This window comes from Aythya fuligula, chromosome 2 (genome assembly GCF_009819795.1).
Source record: "Aythya fuligula isolate bAytFul2 chromosome 2, bAytFul2.pri, whole genome shotgun sequence".
NCBI classification, from domain to species: domain Eukaryota; kingdom Metazoa; phylum Chordata; class Aves; order Anseriformes; family Anatidae; genus Aythya; species Aythya fuligula.
In genome coordinates this window covers 115016714-115042438 of record NC_045560.1, presented here as the reverse complement: position 1 = coordinate 115042438, position 25725 = coordinate 115016714, and the positions used below count along the sequence as shown (strand labels likewise).

Genomic DNA, 25725 nt, shown 5'->3' with positions numbered 1-25725 from the left:
TTAATCTTCCTAAGCCCTCCTTTTCCCTCTGTATCAGAGGCTACGTGCAAGCACCTCTTTTTCCATCTCCTTAATACTTCCATCCTCCATTTCTTCCTTCCACCAAGGACTCTGTGTGCCTCATCCCACCCATGCACAGCAAAAATAGCTGTTCCTCCCTAAGGACTGTGTGCCCAAAAATCTGCCTGCTTTTTCCAACTGTATCTTATGCAATTCCAGCTGGTCTAACAAAAATATTTTGCCTCACTGCCTAACTTGTTGTTGCAGAGAAACAACGTACCTACAAACACTACAGCTACCAGCCCTCTTCTGCTTGTATTTTTCCTTCCTTCTCACTCTTTCCACAGAGAAAGAAGAAAGAAGTTGTTCCAGGGTATCCACGTTTTAACTTTGTTAGGGCTCCGAATGCTATGCAAAAATCTGTCAGCTATTTGACCAGAGAGCATGGACCAAAGCTGCTCAGAGCGCTACCCAAAGGCCTTCTGCCAGCTGTTACCTCAGGCATCCACCAGCTAGATGCAGCATCCACAGATACATGGGGCTGAGAAGAGTCACCTGAGCCATTAAAAGTTCAAATCTTTGAGCAACTATGGAGCATCACAGCATCGTAGCACCTGCTTCTCTAAGACCAGCAGAGAACTACCCTATAGTTTACAGAAGGACCCAAATGATTCTCCTGGTCATTTTGTTGGAAAGCGTTACCAACCTCTGTTTTCCACAGAGGTAATTAGGGGATGTAGCTCTCGAACAGGGAAGTAAATGGCTCAGGTTTATGCTCCAAATTTCAGAAGTGTATCCCCCCACATTATCCCAAGGAATCTCTTTGCCTCCCAGAGAGGAGGAGCACTCTCCCTGCAGAGCCACAGTGATTTCACGGCCTGCCTGTGAGCAGCCTGCCAACCCTAACTGTGTGACCCTTCAGAAGGGGGAGCCGACCAGGGTTAGAGGGTCCTTACGGTAGGGTCCCTACGGTAGGGTCCCTACCACTGTTACCAGACCAGATGTACCTCCCTAAGCCTTATTTTCACACTGACATCACTCTTGTCCTACAACCAGGCCAAGTAAGAGTAACCTGTCAGCATCCTGAAGTCTCAGCCCCACACATAGGGCTGGAGTCTCTCCTGTGACCACAGCAGGCCAAGACCTCCTCACCTCTTCCAACAAGGTGGTGGCCACCCCTCAAAGGCTTATTTTCCTGTTAATATTCACTATGGCACATATTCCTCAATCTGGTTCACCTGGACAGGATCTCCAGCCTAAGTGCATGAACCAATGCATCACTTTCAAGCCATGACCACCCAGTTTCAATTCAGACTGAGGACAATCAGTGAATTTAAGCTCTTTGTGGATGCTCTAACAAGTCTACTTATATTTATCCACCCATGCAAAATTGTTAGACATCTTTCTTATTTGCTGCAAAACAGTTGTAATTACCTATAAACCTTAGGTCCTTAGACAGATTTTAATTAAATGTGTTTATAAACTGATTTATAAGACTACAGACACCATTTCAGTCTCCAGCAAAGCCCTTAGCAAGCATTTAGTAAAGTAAGAGAACTCACAAACAAAAACACACCTGGAAAAAGCTAGATAACAGTGTTTTGGCTGGCCCCCAACAATTCCTTTTACTGGCAGCAATCAACATACACCACAGACTGCCTCATCAACTACACCTTGAAAGTCATAAAGCCAATCCAGTATCCACAAGTACCACCTTCAGCTAAAACCCCTCTCAAATGATTTTTCCAGAAAAACTCTGAGCTAGGAAATGTACCCTTATCCATTCCTGTTAAGTAAAAGCTAGCACACACACTACAAAAACTTTATGCTTCAGAGTACTGACGTGACAAAAATCAAGTACTTGGTAGTTAAAGCTATCCTTGATTAGTCCGGAAGTAATATGCAAATACTTTAATTTGGTATAGTGTCATCTCAATCAGCTAGGCATAACTGAGTCAATATGCAATCAAGAATACTCATAAACAAAAGTTTCATGATCCAAGACTAACGTAATCCTTTTCTTGATGCAGGCACACTTCAGCCTGCACAGCAGCTACAGTTTTGATATATTAAATACTCTAAAGAAGAATGAACTCTACATCCTACTCCCACAGTAAGGAAGAATCAGACTAGCAGAGAGCTTGACAGCAAACAACATATTTAGCAAGTGAAATCTGGTTCTGTCCTCCTACTCTGCCAGGCTTCCTATTCTCACCATGTCAACATTTAGTATTGCCAGTTTTTCTCCATCTCCATCACTATCTCAACTTGATTATCATTTAAATTCTCACTTTGATACAGTACTGTAGTGAAAATCTACCCAACGGACACAGCTGGGGATGGTTTTCAGGACTGTCTAAAACTAAATAGCTCACACCTACCACAGGAGAACAGGGGGGAAAATACCCTACTTAACTGGCTTGAGGATGGGCTGATGAGTATCATGTTGCTTAACGATAAAATACTTGTTTCAAGTATGCTTAATCAGTGAGGTGTGACCCTTAATTTTTGCTTTGTATTTAATTTTCTACCAATTACCTATATTCTGCTGCAGAGGCGTAGAGAAGATGCTAGATGGGAGCATGAACAGTTCAATACACAAGTGAGTTCTAAGGAAAAGGGAAGATTTCCAAGTTTGTACTGTTTGCAACAAAGGCTTTTAATGGTCCATTGGCCACATTTAAGACAATTGTGAAAATCAGTTTTTTTGTGTGTCATTAGGCCTAAACTATCCACAGAAATACCAGGATCTTCGCTGAAAAATATTCAGATAGGTCGACAAAGACACAACATTAAGAGGAGAATCCTGTACAACTTCAGCAGCAGGTAAGAGGTCAGGCCATGCTGGTGAAGTTACAATAGCCATATCCAACTCCACAAGTCTGCCCGCCAACTTAATGAGTTTGCTGTACTGAAACAGCCTCCTGGGTGGCCCTCACGGGTTTGATGAAAGATGCTTTTCCTTAGAAGGGAAGACAGGCCATCCATGAAGGTTTCACAGAATTAAAATTATATGCATGAAAGTCAAACAATTCACTAGCTACATTGGGCAATGGTGCAAAATGGTCTTACAATGGTAAAACAGGCCAATGCCACAAAATGGGTAATGCTGAATGTAGAAAATTATCCCAGACCAGTTTCCTATTGCTATCTTGTAGAATACAGCAAGCATAGCTGCCACTTACAGGTAATGAGACGATCTACTGTTAACCTCCAAATGTTAGGTAAAGTTTGGAAATGAGGAACATGATGGTGTCACCAACCTGGTAGCTCTCCAGAGACCACCAAGTCAGTGGTGCCACAGGCTGTAACTTGAAAACCTTTTGCTTTGGAACCAACAACTCCCAGAACTAGTTAACTTGGTAGATTAGTGAAGAGTAGCAATGAATGAATGAAGTCTAAGACACCCGGTTCCATATAAGCATAATTAATGTATCCAACTATCATGCTTAGGACTGACATTATCTTGGAAAAACTCCAAGGGTCACAGGCGTGATACGGGAAAGGAAGCTACAGAAGGAGCCACTGTATTTGCTTACTAAATCTACTGCATAGACTGCTGTCAGTGGATTTTGTTCCAAGAAACTATACAAACAAAACAGTCTTTACAGACAGAAGAGAAGGAAGGGGGTGGGAGAAAGGCAAGAAGGATTTGATCTCGTGATCTCTAACAAAGTTGAACAGCTGAGCCATTCACAGACAATGTCTGTGGAACTCACGAGTTTTCCGAATTATTGTGACAAATTTCAATTTCACAACTTGGAGATGAAGACTACCGAGATTACTTTTTTTCTTTTGAAAGATGTCAAGCAAATGCCACAGTTTGTCATTTAGGCATGAGGATGTCAATGAAAATAACACTTATATTTTGTTAAGCTGTTTGCATTATGTGGTATATTTTCCATCTTTTTTTCCAAGTTAAAAGTCATTCACTCACTGTCTTTAATAGCTTTCCTAATGGAATAAATGGAAAAATTTTATACAGTCATCTTTAAGACTGGTGGAGAACTTGAAACAATCTAACATATGTTTTTTCACATTACTTACTCAAATCATTTCAGTTTAACTAGTACACTTAACCTATGTTCTCTCTGCACAGAAAAATAAATGTTAAGCATAAAAAAGTGTCTTCATCACAAGACTTCTTCAATTTAAGACCACATACACTGCAAATATAAGGGTGTCTAAAGACTAAAAAAAAAATTCCTCTTCAGTCAGCTGTAGAAGTGACAAAAGTGCCAAAGAATAATCAGTTTTCATTATATCATTCAGCTATGCTGACTTGCAGAGAAATTTAGCTAATATACCCCCAAATTGCTACTTTCATATCAGACTTGAAAGTCTGTTTGTAGGTATGACTCTTCTAGGAGTCACTGAAACCCAGCCTTTAACCTTTAACTAAATTAATTTTGTACAAATAGGGTAAGTGCTAATGGCTCTCCCAAAGTAGTGCTGAAAAAACACTTTAGACAGAATGCTCAGAAGTTCTGGTAGATGGCAAAATTCTGCATACTGCCAATTATTAATTGAGGCTTACTTTACAGAATTAAGCTCATATCCAAGTGTCTTTTGTAACTCAAACTGTCTGCAACGAGGCTTTAGCATGTGATTCTGCTGCTGATTACCTTCCCAACAGCTTTAATTGTTTTACAGAAATACTTTTTTCCTTCACTTGTTATTATTAAGGAAGCTCTCGGTATTACTACCCTGTTATTTGTCAGTTCTCTGTAACAAAAAATTGGTCTTCAGCAGCAGCATCACACAACTGCAAACTGCTAAGGATCGCTAAAAGAGGTTGCAGTAATTAGTAATCATAGTTACATATATATATATATATATATATATACAAACTTAGATATTTTTATATATGCACAAGCATATATACACACACACATATATATAAAAACATAGACCTAGCCCTTCGACCAAATATCCGACTTCATAAAACCCTTAAAAAAAAAAATCCCCCAATTTTTCCCACCTCCACACCCACCGTGATATGCTTAATTCATCTGTAGATGTCAGAATAGCATATCCCTCCCTCCTTCAACACATAACCCTGACCCACTTCACTGCAGCAAGCTAGTGAAACAGGCTCCAAATATTTCACTCTGCAGCTGGTCGTTAAGCCCTAATAACCAAGGGAGGTTGAAGTCACTCTCTAATCTCCTAATGTGTAAGAATCAACAGAGCTCCCCTTTGAGCACCCAGCCTACGCCAGAGCACAGAACAGATTGTGTCAAATGACAGCTGCTTTCTGGCAGAACACACAGATTCCCTACCAAGAAAGGGAGGCAGGAAGCATCACTCAGTTGTTGAAGAGGTTGCCAGCTTTAAAAAAAATATATATATATTTTTTTATATCAAATTATACAGGCACTCAAACAAGATCTGCGCAGCACCCAGAGCACTACATTGATGTACTCTGTTGCCACCTCCTCTTCCATGTCATGTGCCTTTAGTGGGGTGGACATTTCTCACAAGGACTATTTGGCTGTGTATCTGAGTGGTGCTCAAGATACGGCTGCTCCACAAGGACTATTTGCCCATGTATCCAAATGGTCCTTAAGATGTTATGACTGCTCTGTGAAGACAAATAATAAAGCTTTGTCCAACTCTCTACTAAAATCCAGTTTGAAATCAGATGTGATACAGATGCTCACTTCTCTTTAAAAAGAATAACTACATATTATGGCACAAAGGGTCCACACGTCGTTAAAAACAGCTTCATAGCTCTATCTTCTAACCCACTTGTGAAAGTACTATTTTAATTTGAAAATTGCCACTACATACAAATTAAGACCACTCACAGTTTAATTAAAGAGGTTTCTGAAGGTACATAACCATACTTTTCCAGGCAGCCTTAATTTTTCACAGCACAAGGTTAGAATGTTTTCAACACTGTATTTGTACTTCTGGGTGTATTAGGTTCCAAGCTGGGGGGAATAAAATCTAGCCCAAACACCTTTCCCGTTAAGGAAATCCTGAACTTTCTGTTGTAGAAATAAAAAAGTTCCTCAAGAAAAACTTGCAAGCAAATCACCAACATTTTTTAAAGGGTTATTTAAAAATTACGACTACAACTTGACACCTTTTACATTCATATACTTTAGCTGTATGATTTAAGCCCTTGTTGGGTAGATTTTAGCACTGCTTAAAAACTTTGTCAACATGTTTGGCATAAGGCAGGCTGTAACTAACTGCTACATCAAACAGTTTTTTATTATTTTTGCAAGTGCTCCATACAGACTCGAAGGCTTTTTACTGGCCAGCTTCAGCAGGAGGAAGAAAGGGATGGAAAAGGGTCTGGAATTAAGTATTTTTAGAGGAAATTAACAGTCTAGATTATTTGTTATTCTGAAAGCAGAATGTCGTATATATCAGACTCAAACCAGTTCTGAAGCTACGTGGTTGGTGGACAATGTTAAAGCGCAGACTGGAATCCTCCAAGAACTCAGAAATGGCAAAATGGGTGTAACCTAAACACACCAGACATTAACAGTTTAATTTGTGGATGAAAGAAAAGTTCCAACCCTTCAGAATAAACACACCTACAAACAGATGCTGTAATAGGAACAGTTTTGCAATACAAGATAATACTAATAAAACAGGAAGCACGGTTACAAAATCCCCTCTTGTATGTGTCCTCATTACATCATGAATTCAAGATTATAAATTATTGTCTTTACTACTTCCTCTAGTGATTTACATTCTGTTTACCAAACAGAAATAGCACACGAAGGTTTTGTAACAGGTGTCCTACTCCGGGCACCTCTGCCGACCAGTTGCTGCAGGATGCCGATGGAGATGAGGCGCGCCAACGGAGCTCCGATCCAGACCCTGGGGCTGCGCAGCCAAAAGCTGCTGCTGCTTTTGAGATGTTGGTGGCTGGACAGACATTTTCTTTCTCAGCTATGTGATGACAATGCTAGTTTTTCATTTGTGTCCATGAATGCTCTGTGACTCGGTGCCAGATTGTAACTGCTCTCACAAATATTCCCCTCTAGACTAAGCGCTTCTACATCAGGTCTCCATTCAGATCAGGCTAGTTTAGTTGCTATCCTTAGTTCTGGGTCTCTCCAGCACAAGCACACATAAATACTTCAGTTTAAAGTCAGAAATTCCTTCTCATCTTTCACCACCTGCTGTACAAAAATACAGCCTCTCAGCCTCAAGAAGCCACATCTCTAGATATGGGTTATGACCCTCCCTTGCTACAAAAGTCCAGCCTTAAGGGATTTCAGTTTCGTCCACCCTCCTGCTTCCCCTCGAAGTTCTCCATCTCCTCCCACTGGCTGAGACACATCCACATCCAAACCTCCAAGGCAGGCTCCCTGTCAGGAAGCAATGCACCCGGCAAAGAGCATCGAGAACGACCCCGTCCCATCCCTGCAAGACTGCACCAACAAATAGTCTCTTACTAGAAAGCCTGACAAAACTGAACAAGCCACGGGAAACCTACTGACAACATCTTGGACCAGAGCAGGTTTTATTCTAACACAAAGCAGCCTTTAAGACCATATCCCTGTATTTATTTATTTATTTTTACTAGGGAAGTAATAATGACCTTTGCCCAAATAACCTACAGGTCTCGTTAACTGCACAGTGAAAGGGGGAAGTGTTTAATCTTTTTACACGTGAGAGCGGCCTAGAAACCACTCTCACACTTAACGGCTATTCAGAAAGATCATTAAAAACTTCTCTAATCAGCCACAGTGTAAAGATATTATTTAATCTGTGACCTTTCACAGTTCTCAAGGTAATGCCTTTACTTAAAACCTAACCAGTAACGTACTGAACGTGCAGGATGGTGGTGCTTAAGAGATCACAGCAGAACATACATCCCTGAACGATTTCAAAACAAACGGGAGAGAACAGTCTAAAAGTGACTTTGCTATATTTAGGAATAGCACAATCGATACAATACAGACAGCAACTCCACAAATATAACTCGGGTCAGTCGCAGATGCCTGAAGGCAATACAACTGCAGGGAAAAAAAAAAAAAAACAAACAAAAACAACAACAAAAAAACAATCTGATAGCATAAGGTGGAAAAATTCTAGTAAAAGGGTCTGCCAAACAGAAAAGAAAAGCTTTCTTTCTTTCGAGATATTTTACCAAATTTCTATACAAAGTCTAGCAATCTTTTAGCCATTCTTCACATCTTTAGCTTAGTATTAGTTAACATGAGGTTGTTGCACAGTCAAAAACGTTCACGTGATACCACACACATGCTCAAAATGACAGTAAAAAAAAAAAAGCGATAATCTAACAACCTCTGCAATAAAATAATTCTGACTTTGCAGCTCAAAGGGGTATGTTGCATTATAATCTGGATGTAATCAAATTTTTGGTGGGATTGTAAATCACTACAAAGAATAATCTGTCTGGCTGTTTACACAATTTAAAAGAATACTGGTGTCAACACCCAAAGCTTGATTTTCATGTTAGTGTGAACTCCTGCATCTGTGACTGTTTGCAGACAAATTTGTCATCTTTATTAGTCAGACATTCTGGAATAGTCAAGCATTGTATTTATTAAGTGTCCACAAATTGAAACTCCAAAAGATGTTCCTAATATAATAAAAGTTCATAAATGAAACTGAAAATATAAACCCAAAATCTCCATCCAAAGATCTATCATCAGATTGAAAGAGGTCTATGGAAACAGTACTGTGGGATTTTACATTTACTGTCTAATAACTTCTGTATCAAACACATTCCCTTCATGATAAAATTTGTAATAATTTACATGGCCATGAAACAAGCAGATTTGACTACTTATGTAAAGCACCATTCTGGCATGCCCCCCCAGTTAAAGAGATACATCGAAATAATCTTTATCACCTCATTTTAATATGTGCAATTGCATCAACTGGAAGAGAGGAGCCACAACAGGGGAGTGCATCTGTTTCTAAATATTTGATTGGATATGGTTTAGTCTGCAGCCCAACCCTTATGAGAAGAGGTGCTCTTACTAAATAATAAGAGTCCTTTATACATGCTGTTGCACCTGCTCTTTTCCATGGAAAATACATTTATTCTTTACTCCTAAGACATCTCCAAGCTGCAGAAGCAAGAGTAAGGAACATAGATTTGGTGCTCCAGAACGTAATACCCAAAAATCCATGACTGTGGGTTGTGGGGAGTCACTAATTCAGTGCATTTAAAAGGAATAATTGTACTTAGTTCGTAGGCACACGTTTTTCTTGTTGCCACTATATCTGAAATGCATTTAGCATGGAATCAGCTGAACAACTGTATGTGTATTTGCTACACCCTTCCTTATGCATTACACTGATTAGCTACAACTTATTTCTACATAGATACAGATGGACATTCTTTTGTAGCTTCTAGATTAGATCATTTTAAACTTTGAAGTAGTAATCTGAAACTTCAATTAAGTTTCAAATCTTAATAGCTTCTCAAAAAGATTTGAAAACCTTCTCATTCATAACCTCTGCCCTCCTTTCATGGCAATAAGCCCCCAGATCCAGGGCAGCATGTTCAAATAACCGAAAGGCATCCACATTGCTTCCTTACATTTCTCACTTTCTGAACTGTAGTAGTATCACCAGAATGCCAGAGAACTCAAGTATTTTCAAATACTCAGAAAGAAGTTCTTCTTGAGAGCCCTTACTGGTGACCTAGCTCTGCTCCCAGGGAAAATAGAGAGACTTTTCTTACTCTATTGAAAAAAAAAATATCCATGGCTCAACTCAGGAAACATACTTCTGTAAGATTACTTACAAGAGAGAGAGTACAGAGAGCTTTCCTCTGACCTGAGAAGCCAGCTAAGAGCTTCATCTAATCACTCCCTAATGCTGCTTATTTTTTCACTTACTCCAAATATTATCCAGGAGTTCTGCCATGAAGCATGAACCATAATCACTCTCCTCCTACAGAAGAAAAAAGAAGAATTTTCTCCTCCAAAGAGGAATGACCAAGATAAAAGACACATGAACTATTTAAATGAAGATTATACTTCATGAAGAATTACCCAACGAGGGTTAGTAAGCCCTAGAACTACAAAAACGATCATTCGATTTCTGAGTTACAGCATTTATTAATTGTAGACAAATCACTCATGAAACTTGTCTAAGAAACCGTGATATGGCATGTGCTATCATGCAATAACACAGGGCTGTGGCTGCATACAGAGAACAAACCTCAAATAAAAGAAATCAGCACACAAGGTTATTTTAAAATCAGTCTCAAAAAAAACACAAACACATTTGAGGACACTGGTAACAACGCATCTTTGTATTCATTTTAATGGTTCCTCACATAAAAGGGCACATTTCTTTAAGAAAAGCATTTTTGTTTGTTTGTTTGGTACAGAGAATTCCTGGAGGGGAGACCACCACTTATAGCAACACTAGTCACAAGTGTTCTCAGCTCCCAAGATCATCCCTCCAACCAAGGAGAACAACAAACAAAAACTTCATCTGCCAAAACCAGCCAAGTCATTTCTATTGTTAATTTCTTTTGAAGTCGATGACACTGCAGCCTAAGGCAAATATTAACCAATTAGTTCCCACATTTTAGTCTTCCAAATAGCTATCCAGGTAAGATTTTGAGCTTTGAAAACACCTAAACCCACGTTTAAAAAGTTTGCTTTAACCTGATCCAACTAAACTATGACCATGATCAAGTATTACTCTAGTGCTGCCTTTCCAAATACAATAGCTGAAACTTGCAATTCAGATTTTAAAGGCTTTTTTTTTGTTTCCAAGGTAAGACCTCCATCTGTAGTTGTAATTTTTCTCCTCCACGTTATCCAGTATGCTGAACTATTAAAAACAATCAGTAGTAACCATCAACACAGATAACAGTGAATATCAGATGGCACACATTTGATTCCTATGATGCCCATAGCCCCCAAACACAGTAATTAAGTTCTTAAAGTTTTTTGACATTAATGAATTTTAGGATTTCATTTAGCTCCAGGAGTCTGAAGAACTGTAGTTTTACTGAAAACTGCATATCAAAGAGACTTCTTCTGGTTATTTTTGAGTAACCACAGATACAGAAAATTTAAAAGCCTGTTTTTCTATTGCATTAAGTTTATCCTGCCCTTTTCAGATTAATTTAGGGCAGTGGAAATAAACTACTGAAGCTTCCTGATTAGTTTATTCCAGAGAGGAAAGAATCAGTCACTACTAAGACTTTCTACCACTTAGGTTACAGTAAGGATGTAGCAACTCCTCCTTGATCTTATTTAACTTATCTTGCTATCAATGTGTACATTCCCTTTATGGTTTACAACGGAACAAGAAGCATTTTTTTAATAATAAATAAAAAAAATCCTTACATGCATCCCAGCAAAAAAGCACAGTTCATCTCAGCCACACCGGCAAAATTATGTATTGCTTTGTCAATTTTCCCTAAGAGGGAAGTGCGTAACTTCCTTAAAAACAAAATTATTATTTATTTATTTTTTATAAACACCTGCCCCCGTCTCAGTCCCCCAGATCTCAACCCACTGACACTGGATGTTTTTTACTGTTCAAGCATGAAGAAAAGGTATCTGGAAGCAGTCCGCTTTCTGGCATACGGATACCTTGGAAATCAAATCACAGCGCGATCTGGCATTTGTGTGTGTGTGTATATATATAGTGGCTATTACTCACACCTTACTATGATAATATGACTTGGCAAATAGACGGAGTCAAATGCCTTCCCCCCCCTCCCCTCCGTGCTGCCCTGCTGTAATCGGTCACCAGAAGTTTGAAGCAGCAAGGGCTGCAAGTACGCGCACAGCTGGCCCACAGCCAGGCAAGGTCTGGGGAGGCAGAGCTGAGCAGCACACAGAAGTCACATGCAGCTAGAAGAAAAGCCTGCGAGGCTGCAGATTAGCGGCCTCCAAGAAAAACAAACAAACAAACAAAAAACAACAACATACCCAGACGGTGTTGGCCAGCTGAAATCTCGTCCTCAGCTTTCAAAGCGGTCTGTCAGACGCTAGCCCTGGCAGCATCTGAGGCCAGCAGCACAGCTCCGTTCGCAGGCTGCTCGGATAACAACCACAGGGCTAACACGATGGGCTCAGAGAAGTTATTTTGAGTTGCAACAGCTAGTGCCTATCTTATCAAGGGAGCGGGATGCGCACAATCACCACTGTTAATTGCTTCACATCTTCTCGTGAGGGAACAAAAAGCATTTTATTCATGGCGCGTACTCACCAGTCACCCAGCTCAACTCCACACCTCTCCTTCTTCTCACAGGCAGCTCCACTGACACAGGTTTGAACCATAACTCTTGTTTTCCTGTAAAAATACCCACCCAGGCTCTTTCCTAGCAGTGACAAAGGACCCAAGTGAACCGCCATGTGGTGGCACTGCTCAAAGCTGCAGCCTGCAAAACAAGCCCTCCCTTTGTAGCCGAGGGCTGGGAAGCCCCCAGCTGCAAGCAGAAGGTGGCAAAGTACTTTGCACTTTCAACACAATCCTTGAGAAGCAGGGAGAAGTGTTAGAAACCACAACCAGAAGGAAAAGTGACATTGTTGAACCTTGGATGAAGCAGTGCTTCGGAGGCAGCAGCAGGGTGACGGAGCATGGCATTCCCTGTTTGTTCCACACAAACTCTCTGCACTTGGAGAACAAACTCAGATCCAACACTAAAAGCCATTGCCATAGTGTGTGGCATACTGAATATTCCTTACCAGGCGAGGTTAAGCATTGAGGGACAGCCTGACCTTGCTACAAGTTCAGATAAAGTCATAAGGCCGAATGAGGAAGCTTGGCATAAATAAATAAATACGCTGGTACTTGCATGACTCCTTATGCAGCTACACCTTGGCAGTGGATTGCTCTTAGCTCAGTCACCCAGCTATTACCAAAAGCAAAGAATGGTCATCATAAATCTTATTCTCCCATACTGGTGGCACCTATAGTTTAGGAACAATGGTCCCATCAATTTTCCACACCCACTGCTGTCTAACAAATACCATATTTTCCATTAAGTACTTCATGAACTGATTTAATATGATTCGATAGACCAGCTGCAATCCCATAGCCCTTTTGGACTACCGTGACTTTCAGAAGTCAGGCATTATGTTACTTATTTATCATTAGAAAACCCCACGTGCTGTAAAAAGGTACATACAGTACCTGACAATCAGTAAGAGGTAAAGAATGTGTGCTTTCCAGATCTCTAAACTACACTCTGGATCTTTTTTTTTTTTTTTTTTTTTTTTTTTTTTTTTTAATAGTTTGGGTAGTGAATTGCTGAAGAAGCTAGTATGAGGCTTTGTTTCCCTCTAACACATGTATTACGATCTGTTCCCCCTCTTCCCAAAAGAAAACCCACCAAAAGGTTGCAGGATTTTTTTTTTTTTCCTGGCAATAAGACGCTGCTCTAACAGTGCCACACACAAACTGGATGAGCAGCCAACTGCTGAGTGGGAGGCTCATTAAAAAGGGCCATTTGCTTGCCATATGTCTCTTTCTTCTAGACAAGACTAATTCTAGTCATTAGAGCTCCAACCAGAAATAGAGATTAGCAAAGCCACTTTTTGTTAAAACGGTACCAGAAAAGAGCTTCAGTCCCACCACCTCTTCCTGCTCCTGTTCTCCATCGCCACCCAGACTGCTGCTTTGTCTCTTTCCACCACCACCACCACCTCCCTTTCATCCCTCTCCCTCCCCAGTACCGCTGTAGCATTTCCCCTGCTCTTTCCCACACCCTGCACGATGACTGCAGCAGTGTAAGCCAACAGGATCAGCTGAGCTCGTCTGCCACCGAGCAGCCTGCACACTGTGCTCCCGGCTTGGGAAGGCAGCACAAACACATCTGCTCCCAACCGTGCACCCAGAGCAGCTCTGGTGGGCCTTCAGGTCCCCCCTGTGCATCTCCAGCAGCGTGGGTATCACCACAGCAGCGGGGAAACACGGGTAACTCAGAGGCATCCATAGGATTGCTGCAACTGTCAATTATCACAAATAAGTGTCAAAAAGAAAAATTAAAAAATTAAATAACAACAACAGAAACAGCGTAGAAAATCCACCCTAGGATTTCAAGTACATCTCTAAGCCTCTTTTTTAGATTAAGACAAGGCAGTTTTTCAGATAGGAGCATATGCACGCTAGATCTTATTATAAATGTCAGTCTCTTCTATTTACATACTGTTTTAAGACACTGCCAGTCTGAAGTCAAATTCGGGTTCTCCATCAATTTTCAGTTAGCAAGTTTGTCTAAATTCCTGTTATGTCTCTATAGCAACTGTCCTCCTGGAGGATCTGAAAGTGCTTCACAGGAAAACCGATACCATGCACAGCTACAAGAAACGACCACCTCACCCATCTAACATCTCAGCAATGTCTAGAGAAGCCGAGAGCTGATTTATTGTCACACTGAGACTCCAACTCATAGTATTTCTCATCGCACACCACAGGATACACTGCTCTCCCTCCCCTCCTCTGTGTGAGGAGCACATCCTTCCTAGTAGCTGGATCTGGGTTTCCATGTCACACCCCTAGTAATCTCTCAACTCAGACACCAAGGTCAAAGGCAGCACTGCTTCATTTTTCTTTGGCGATGCCATTTGTACAGCAAGCGTCACAGTGTCGTAATTCCCCACCCCTACTCCCCTTTGAACCCCAGCAATGAGCAGGAACACAGTAGCTAAAGAACTGGATTATGCAAGCTCCCCTGCACGCCCATCTCACCAACATTTCGTTTTTCCTATCAAGCTTTGTAGAAGTCCCACTGAGCCTACACAGCCCTTATTTACATAGCAGGGGCCTGGGCAGCGTTTTATCAGAGATGGTTTGTATTTTATCAGAGATGGTTTCCCCAGTTGCAACTTCCTCCTTCCTTTCTCCCCCACAGATATACATCCCATACTCGCTTCTGCTTAAAAGTTTATTAATGCAAAAATAAAGTAAAAAATTTTCTCTTCCAGCAGAAGATGACAACCGTGGTTCCCATCATTTCGATGAAGACCTTCAGAAACCTTCAGGTGTGACTGTGCACCCTAATAGCCTGTTCCTCTTCTTTTCTTCGGCACGTGTGCAGCCACTGTGACAAAAACAGGACCTTTCACGTGGCGAGCTGGTCCACACACCTGCTAGGAGAGGGATCAGGTGAGCACGGTGCTACAAGGCAACAGTGAACAGCCTTGAATTGTTCCAGCCACCCAAAGGCAGCCAGCCCTGGCTGGCTATTCCCAGTCTATTGCAGCATGAAATTCGTGTGAGATGGACCAGAAAAGGTTGAACAAGTGACAAAGAGACTGCAATGAAGGTGACTCCCCTGAAAAACATAACCTTTCTGGTAGATGGTCCTTCTTACTCCATGTAGGCTACGGTGGCTTACCAGGCAGGCATTCCAAGTTTGAGGACCCTCGTGAAAGCCCCCATACCATATATACAGGTGCTTTGTGTTTCCTTCTTTGTCCTGGCTTTGCTTTCCTTTGGGATCAAACCGCACACTCTGGTTCACAAGAAAAGTTAAGTCCCATGGCAGAGGAAACAAGGCACAGGCTGCAGTTTCCAGCTGTTGCTTAGGTCCCTCAGAAGTAGAAGATAATTACCTCTGTTGCTCCCAGTCAGGTAAAAACGGTCACCTTTACTATTAGCTTTAATAGCTTCCCCCCTCCCAGCACACCCTGGAAACAAGTTAATCTCTGCCACCTGAGAAGAGCGAGTCTCCACACAGCGGTTCACAGCAGAGAAAAAAGCCAGTTCTTCCACTCCTCGAAGTGTCAGAGCTCACAGCAGTGCCTTTCCCTGACACAGCAGAACTACCGCCTTGAATCACAGGCTAAATTAAACACACAAATTACATTCTCCATATAAACAGAGTTATACAGGGCTTAAATAGCACGGTTTTATTTTACTGTTGGCACCAATAGGTACAGTAGTTCAGCCGAAGCCCAAGCCGTCCGTGATGTCAGTTGCTTTAATAGGCAGCGCTGACGCGACCAGTGTTCGCTCCCAGACATGGAGTGTGCTGGTTTCCATGGGGAGGATGCTGACCGAAGAATTCCTACCACACTTCCTATCAGTTGTTTTGAGCGGCAAATACTGGCTCCAGGGAAAAAAATAAATGCCTTTTGGCATCCCGAAATTCACAAGATGACATCATCCTGTGCAGCATTTTTCTCTGCTGCTCCCCCCCGAGTGCACACAACCTATCGAGAACCCTGCTGCAGATTCCTGCCAGCTGGGCTGTGTATTTAAGGAAGGGAAAGACATTCATATTTTCTGGCTTGCTTATTTGCCATGTTAGCTCAGCTACAACAGTTCCTCTCCAAGCCTGAGGAGCAAAGGGACACTCAGTCTATAGGATCTCCTAGAGTAATCGCAAAACCTGACGGCAATTTCTTCCATCCCAAGTTCCCATGCAGATTTAGACTGTGCAACAAGTCAGAATATCAGCAAAAGGAAAAGAGGGGACAAACCTGAGGCAAAGTAAAACTATGTGCAGAAGAAACAGCCAAATAAAGTTATTTTTGTTTGTTTAAAAAAAAGTATACAATAAAAAGTATACAATAAACCATATCGCAATCCCCTAAACATTAAGGATTGTACTTCTCTGCAAAAATTTTAATCTGTGACCAGCATGCAGTACGATCCAGGTAAGATTAAGAGTCATGTGACAGTCGAAATGGTGACTGCATCATTCTTTGCAAGGATTTTACAGCAGTCATGCGTGCTTGCTTTCTTCAGTCTGCACCTGCTGCTCTAGTCATACAAAAGCACAGAACCCAACTTCATGCACTGGAGTTAAGAGATTAACAAAAGACATCATTATCGAGACAAACTATCAACTCAAAACATACCAGTTTTCAGCTGAAAGTCTTTTTTAAAAAACAAACAAACAAAAAGCAAACAAACAAAAATTCAAGTTTTGCACAGAAGAGAAGGTAAATGTATTTTACAGATTAAACTGTGACTGTGCCTTTACAACTGACTTCTCTTCATCCTCTTCTTTCATCAAGGGCCATCCATCTTTGAGGCCAGATAGATGGTATAGAAAAGTTAGGTGCCTATATGAGTCAACCACGTGCCCTCATGGCCAAGAAGGCCAATGGTATCCTGGGATGCATTAGGAAGAGTGTTGCCAGCAGGTCGAGGCAGGTGATCCTCCCCTCTCCACTCAGCCCTGGTGAGGTCTCACCTAGAGTGCTGGGTCCAGTTGTGGGCTCCCCAGTACAGGAGGGACAGGGAGCTCCTGGAGTGAGTCCAGCAGAAGGCTACGAAGATGATCAGGGGAGTGGAGCATTTCTCTCATGAGGAAAGGCTGAGGAATCTGGGCATGTTTAGCCTGGAGAAGAGAAGACTGAGAGGGGATCTTACCGATGTATATGAATATCTTAAGGAATTGCATCAAGAGGATGGAGCCAGACTCTTTTCAGTGGTGCCCAGTGACAGGACAAGAGGCACAAATTGAAACACAAAAAGTTCTGTCTGAGCATGAGGAAAAATTTTACTGCGAGGGTGACAGGGCACAGGCACAGGTTGCCCAGAAAGGTTGTGGAGGCCCAGAAGGCCTCTTTCTCTGGAGATATTCAAAGCCTGCTGCTTGGACCTGATCCAGTGAAATGTGCTCTAGATGACCCTGCTTGATCAGGGGCGTTGGACTGGATGATCTCCAGGGGTCCCTTCCAACCTCAGCCATTCTGACTCTGTGATATATTATACAGGCATGTACACACACGCGTGCACGCACTTTTCTACTTTAGGAAAACTAGTGTGAATTACAGACTAGCTTCTCTCTTTGAGCTTCTAATTATCCTTCAAGTTTTCTAACAGTATGGTTAAACCTGCCTAAAGATCTACTTCAGGGTAGGAAAGGATGAAACAGCATCGCACTTAGTTCATGTCTAGTTCCCAAATGACGCCTAAAACAGACATTTTTTCCACCTATCCCACTCCCAGGATGCAGGAAGGAGGTATTATGGCAAAGAACATAGGGTCCTGCTTTGCAGGTGTATCTCCATCTCCAGCTGTCCTATCTGGAAACCTATGCACATCCAGAAATGCTTGTCCCTCCCCAGCTTAACCAGCAGGAGGTTAACAACCAGGTAGGCTGCAGTGCTCACGTACCTCCTCCCTTTTAAAGCCTTAATTTACAGCTCACGGAAGAAGAGAACAGCTTCCTCTTGGGAACTCAGGAGCCACGTTTCCAGCTTCCTTGTAGCCAGTACTTTGGGTTGTCTCAAGTGGTTGGAAGCGTGGGAGCAGACCGGAACCTCCAGCATAGCCCTAAATACACCCTGAAATTTGGCATGGATTAGCCTTTTCCCCTGAGCTTCCTAGCAGTTGTGTTAGGCAACTTTTAAGAGCACTTCAGCCTTTCTGTTGCCATGCAGATGAGCCCAGTGCTCCACCGTACCAGCCAAGAGCTAGGGCAAAGTAATTCAAGCAATGCTGAGCAAATCCTGTGTGATTTAGCCCATCTCCCAGTCTTCTGGGAACCAGTTTCCTGGCTGCTGTTCTAACCTTCCCTCAACTGCAATCTTTTAAGAAGTCATCCTCCCCAGTTAATTTCTTTTGTATAAGCCTCTGGAGTTCTCTCCTAATTGATGCAGCTCCTATCAGTTTCTTTGCTGCCCCCAGAGATCTGAAGCAAACAAACAAAAACCTCACAGTGAATGCTTCTAAGGTCACAGCTGAATTTCAGCAAGCTGCTAGTTTGCAGACTTGGAGTAACAGCCAAGAAGCGTGCAAGTCTGAGAAGAACATGTGATACTTCAAATCAGCAGTTGTAAAAGCTGCAAGTTTTCCTCTCTCCTCCTACTCCCTTTCCCTCTCACCAATAAAACATGAAGTTCAATGCCGAGGCAAACCTCGGGCTTTTTACAAAGGGTAAGGCTGCACTCAGAAGACAAAGTGGAGAAAAGGAAAACGGCTAAAGACAAACACCTCTTTCTGCCTAATATGCCACTGAAACACTATAGAAAAATATCACTATCATCACAAGTCTTTGTTTCTTTTGAGGCACAAAGCAAATCCCATGAAACAAATTAAATTTGATACAAACTTGAGTCTACAAAACACAAACTCTTCTCCCAGGTTGGAAAGGAGGACAGAAAAATCAGGTGCTTTTTCTCTGTGAACTTCTGGGACATAATCCGACTCTCCGTCCATCCCCGGCAGAGATCCCACCCCGTGAACTAACCTGACCTTTCGGATTGCACCACAGAGCAGCGATGGCTGCAGACTCCACAGCAGTTTCAGATGTTTCAGCTGGTCCAGGTAGCAGGACTGGAGGTGGATGGGAGCTCAGGCAGAGCTGAAGGGGGTTTCACCAATATGCTGAATATGAACTTTGATACTTCCATCAACCACCCTGGAAATCAAGTGAAATCTACAGATTCTGTAGGTGAGAGACTCCACAAGTCTCTCATAGAAATTAGATCGTATATATAGAAAGAGAGAAGCAGTCTGTGTCACGGTCTGCTAATTTTAATAAGGATGATAATTTTAAAGAAACTGGACACTGCAAAAAAGGCTGGCTGACTTCAGAGATGTGAAGTTGAAAGTACTTCAGAAGATTATCAGCAGTTCAACCTGATGAAGAATGGTACACTGCTGTTCCACTAGAAGCTGCATTTGAACTATCTCCCCACACAGAAGAGATATTTCTGATCCACAGAAATACCTCTGCGTGCATCCTGGGAAGCTGCCAGCACACGATACTAGAAAGCTAGTACTGTACATGCTTAGAACTAACTACTCGGGCTCAGGACATACAACTGCTCAACAAAAATCCATCCAGCGTGAAAATGTAGTGTTAAAACACCTGTACATATTCTTAATAGGTAAAAAAAAAAAAAAAAAAAAAGAGATTCTCCAATAAAGGTGGTCAGACAAAAGGGGAATATTTCATTAAAACTTTTGTAAAATACTGCTACTTCATCTGCCTGGGTGCTGGTGGGCCGGGGAAGGATGATGGAACAGGGAGAATACGATCCTGGAGGTGTGAAAGAAATGGGAAATTTTTGCCAGAATTTTCTGTGCCTGCATTTTTTATCCTGTGACTTGACATTGCACTGATGGTCAATGGAGAAACATCTGCCAAAGGTTAAAAGGCACAGAAATGTAGAATAACAAACAGATAGGGCTGTGGTGAATCATGGCAAGTCTGACATCAGCTTAACTTTACGGTAAGTCTATGGAAGAAAAAAAAATAACACCATAAAAATTAAGAATATAGAGATTTGTTCATGTATGGAAGAGCAATTCGCACATTATTCCTCAATGACAGATTTAAAAAAACAGGAATATGAAAACAGTTGACAGACCTCAAGGCCTCGATTCCCTAGAATAGAAAAACAGAGTCTTTGGCAAGGAAAAAGAAGAGAAAAACTAAATAAGAAAACTAAGGAGATAAATACAGATTAAGATAGTTATTGCCCTGTCAGAGAAAGCAGGGAATGGTGCTCTGTGAGCAGTGTTTTGGAGACTGCTGTTCTCAGACTAACCAACAGAAGAGACAAACTCTGCAATACCCAGGCACTATTCTACAATGACACTTTTAAATGAATAAGGAAGATACATTTTTCTCTTCAGTTATGGGGATAAAAGGGTCGCAGTTCTCAGGAAACTTCACAAAATCAAGTATCTAGTGTTACAAGCCTCCTATTTCTGTTTTAAACCCATGAAGACCATATACTGGTGGCAGTGTTTTTATTAGCAGTACCTGTGAAAAAAAGCTTTCATACCTCTGACTGCTTTTAAGATCAAACAACCTTTTTGAAGAAAACAAAACGAAAACAAAACTTGAGTACTGGGAGGGGGGGGTTAAATGTGGGGGTTGTTTTTTGTCTTGGTTTTCTTCTGAGGACACACACTCATTAATCATTCACCAGCCCATACACACATGGCAGCCTGCCTCTTTCAGAGCTGCTGAATTCAGGCCCTGTTCTCTAGAAGCCGTATGCCGTTGTACAGCATAAAAGCTCCAGAACTACGTAACAGTTGGGTGCCAGGTTAAGTTCAAAGCAAAACACAAATTAAAATGCAAAACACATTTCATATCAGGGAGTGGTGTACCTGTTTGCTGGAGAGGACTCACCTGAGTAAGTTCCCTACTCCAAAGCAGTGTCCCTCCCTGTTTCAGCTCTCACCCACTTCTTTGAACTTAAAAGTTACCCCATCAGAGCTGTACTCCCCCACTTACACAAAAGAACATGCTTACCTCTTCCTGACACCATCTTCTGTTTACAGTGAGGCAAAGGTGAGTAAAAGGGCCCTATGTCCATCACTACCCGAACTGAACTTAGGCCAGCAAAGCACCCCATCTGTCCCCAAAGGGATTCAGGCTGCCAATAGCTACCCTAAAGTCATTAAGCAATGAATGTTCACCAGTCTAGAGTCTGCTCTTCTCTCCAAAGCCATGAAGAGAGCCACAGAGCATGAATAAGCAGAACTAACATACCACTAAACACCTAACAGCGTTTGGCATCATCACACTCTTCCACATCTTGGGTAGAGGAGATTCAAGGGTTGACCTGTTGTCAACACCTCAAGACAACTAGGAGATGCCTAACTCACACCACACTTCAGCACTCTCCTGTGTCCATGTTCTGACCATCCCAGAGCAGGCAGCAGGCTTGGTGGCACTGCACAACTGCCTCAGAGGCGGGCATGCCTTGGGACAGGAGGCAGGAACTGCTGCTGCACGTTGCAGCATCTCAGGGAGTCCTGCAGCTCCGCAGCTGCAAAGGCAAGTTCACTCCTGAGAAGACCTGCAGAGAGAGCCTTCCTCCGTGCTAACAGGATGCAGCGAGGCACAGCCATGATTAACAAATCAAACTAGTAGGAACAGGTTTCAGTAGGATGTTCATTCACACTGGTTCAAAAACCAGAGAAGGGATTTCTGACTCATTCCCACCAGCTGCCCCACCTGGGGAAGGCTCACACGATGAGGCCGTGTATTTCTTCATGTAAAAGACATTAAGAAAGCTATCGGTATTCTTAGGCAAGCAGCCGGACAGGGCACAAGTGATTACTCTGTATTAGTAATTGTACACCTTCACTTTGTGGCTGGGAGGCATGAGGTCACAGGAAGAGTATTTCCAACACCCCGGATATGTTACAACATGGCACACCCTGGAATAGGGTGTTACTTTCTAGTGTCTTAATAGAAGTATTTTCTTTATTACTTGCCTTGTACGAACACACAGATGGCAGCACTGATGCAAGAGCTATTTCCCTCCAAACTCTGGACAAAGCTGATTAGAAGAAAAATAAGTGGTAGGGAGGCTGAATTTTTTTTTTTTTTAAAGTCATCATTTTGATTGACAGAAGGGAAAACCCTCTAACAGACAGGACAAGAGGGCAAATGAACCATCAGTTACAACAACAGAGATAAGGCACTAGAAAACAACAGTAAAGGCCCTGTTATGATTTGATTAAACATGGGAGTATCTAGGGCAAAGTAACCTCAGTGCTGCCAGCTCATCCCACAGTATTTCTTCTTTCACTGCATATGGTCACCAATATTAGTTCAGCCTCTGAAAGAAAAGGCTGTGCTCTGTAGATAAGAGTACGGACATGCTCATGTCTCATTCCGCTGCCCTCCGTGCTGCTTTACCTGTACAGCAAGTTCAGGCAACCACATCCAGCTCCATCCAACTCCGAAGCAGTGATCTGCACCCAGTACAAACTGTGGCCACGTAGCACAGGCACATACAACAGCCTGAACCTGGGCTCTTTAGAGTCAGAGCAGGGGACCTCTGGGGCTTGAGCTGATAAAACCTCAGCTTAGGGATATGGTTTAGTGGGGACTGCTAGCGTTAGGTCAGAGGTTGGACTCGATGATCTTGAGGTCTCTTCCAACCTAGAAATTCTGTGATTCTGTGATTCTGTGATAACGCTTTTGGTTTGAGCTCTGTAGCCCCAGAACCTGACACAAGAAGGATCAGACATCACCTGAGGCCCATGGTGTTCAAGCCCTCTGACGGAGGCTTCAATCACTTTCAGTTATCACAGAATACATGCGAGCAGCAGCCACGAACGCCTGCAGCTCCCCACACAGATACCTCTGCACAGAGGATAAGAGGCATTTGTCTTGACAAGAAGCAGCACAGCAAACTTTAATTCTGTAAGATACCAAATTCAGATCATACAACAGCATTTTTCTGAGGTTACTACAGGAGACGTTTATATGTGCTGCCTCAGCCTGAACTAGTGGTAACATTTGTTGTCAGCTGGAGGGTATAGATGATGCACACATTTCTGGAGTAGAAATTTAATATTAGGGATATAGTAGCAGGAACGATATAAAGCTAGCTCAAACAGCGAGCAGGTAAGGCCTTGTTAGAAGTATCAGGTGTGAATTACGGGAACTTGGGGAGGGAAAGTAAAGGACACCCAAGCAATGCCTGTACGCCGCAGTGGTTTGCCATGGACTCTTGTGAAGTCTGCTCTCTTACAGCAAGGCAGGAGACTACCAGGACAGTAATTTTGATCCACTCTTCATATCACATACACGTGAAGACCTCCTTTGTTTTAGGAGTCAGAAACACGTTAGCCATTCGTTTTTAATTACATGAGAATTGAACTTGATGCTACATTGACTTTAGCTTTTACTCTAAAGAGAAGCAGACTGGAAAGAGTATTCAAGAGGGAATGCTTAGACTAGCAGCTGTCATATATGAGTCTTCTCTGACAGCAACAGCAAAAATTAACTGTATGTAAGTCACCCCCAAATGAAACAACTGGGGTAGTAGCTTCCCAGTAACAGGACTGCAGAACAGAGGTTCTGCTAATGAAATTTCACATAAATGTGAAATACAGCATTTTCTTTCTTTAACAAGGCTTTATTATATTTAGGTCTAATAAATGTACCAAAACCCGATTTAGCAAATAGCAAAATAAAATTTACGTTATACTAGTATTTATATATGAGACTGATGACTTTGTGGTACTTAAACACATAATCTCAGGGGAATAAAATCAGTTTCAACTTCCCTTTCTGCTAAACAGTACCAACCAAAATGATGCTACGATCTGCTACTTTAAAATCTGGAGGGGAATTAAATTATTGTATTAAATATAAAAGAAACCTGGAAGGTCATTTAATAAATGTTTATGTTCAATGTCTAAAGACCTTTCTGGTAGGCAGTATAAGCAACAATGCCAACTGCATGTTTGTAGCTGATGTCTTACTTGACAGAAGTTTAAAGTGAAAGCGTGCAAAAAAAAAATCAGCAGTCATAATCCAAAACTTATAGGCAAATGTGTGTAAACTGTATTGTTGTATGAAGACAAAAATCCCACCCCTAAAACCAGATACTAATGGCTGAACCCCATAAAAACAGCTTGTCAACTGTTCCAGTTGTGTTTTCTTCAAAGATGGGAAGTTCTTGCATGTAAACGGAGGGCTGTGTCAGCGAGCTCACAAGGCTCTGGCCAGCTGAACATCCAGCCTTTTGGTAGCAGCACATCCTGCTCAGATCCTGTCCATGATTCTGGAGCGCTCCCACTGCCCAGCCTTCTCATGGCTTACCACAGAGCAGATGCCCAGCCTGGCTCCTGAGCTAGAAGCATAAATGTATCAGGGCAGTCCCCAGCCTAAGAAGCCTTCTGCAGCAGCAACATGAAGCGTGGCCGCTTTCTTGTGGGGTTCTGGATCCCAAAACCATGCTGTGAGGCACTGCACAATGCAGCCCTGACAACTCACTTAGCGTTACCTTACAGAGCCCTGTATCATATTCCACGACAGCATAAATTTTTAGTGTATGGAAGATACCTCTAAATGCTTTTGGAGGTTAGCACCCAAGCACCTGGTTGCAGTGCTCTTCTAGCTCAGCCTTCACATCCTTAGACACATCTCTCCTTTCTCAGAGGCAAACTTGTATTGCATGATCTGATACCTCAAGTTAGCCCTGAGCATTTCTGTGAGGTTCCTTTGGCAGCACTGGATCGCACCACTTATTTAGTATGAGCCTTTACTACATGGCAACTTCTGAAGTTTTCCTGTATTTTTGTCTCATAAATGAGGAGTTTACAGCAGGGAACTTTCTGGAGATCGTTTGACAGCAAAATGTGTTCTGTCAACTAAACACACTCTTCCTGCATTAACACAAGCCAGGAAGAAAACCACATCAATGGCTTTTGCAATATCCTAAGGAACAGACTTTGAGTTTACATAGATATCAGCAAAATCAAGCCAAGCATGAACGAAACACGAAGAACCAGGAAACCCTGCCTCGCAGATCTTTGTTAAGTTCTTTACAAATTAAGAACCAAGCTTTAGTAAACCCCTTAAAAGTCCAGCCTTCTTCTACACCAAAAACCAGTTTATTTTCTGTTCTTCCAGGAATCAGTGAGAATTTTAAAATGCACCATTCAGTCTGAAAGAAGAAAGGTGTTTTTCTGGCCATGGCACTGAAGCTTATGGAGTCAGGAGGTGTGAAAAAAGAATAGTTACTAAGCACATACACTAGAAACTGCTTATACTAAAAAAGTTAAATTCATAGAATTTTAATGCCATGTACATTATGACGCTGTGTGCTAACAGACCGAAGTTTTTAAACATGTCTTAAAACATTTAACCTTCCAGAAGCCAGCTCCAAGGAAAAACAGTGCAAGTTCCATCACCAAATACAGTGCATCACTGCAGTTGCAGCACTGGTGCGATTAAAGCAAATCTCAGTCAGCTCTCGTACAACTCATCCCACCCTCATTACACCAACATCTAAAAAAGAGACAGCAAGACAACTGAATTGATTAATCAATTGACAACTGGCCGTATGGAAGACAAAG

At 42.1% G+C, this 25725-nt stretch overlaps 1 protein-coding gene across 2 annotated transcripts in view; it reads right to left on the bottom strand.

Annotated features, from left to right (window-relative positions):
• Positions 1-25725, bottom strand: part of GAREM1 (GRB2 associated regulator of MAPK1 subtype 1) — a 101242-nt gene that overhangs the window by 52017 nt on the left and 23500 nt on the right. The gene's annotated exons all lie outside the window — the stretch shown is intronic.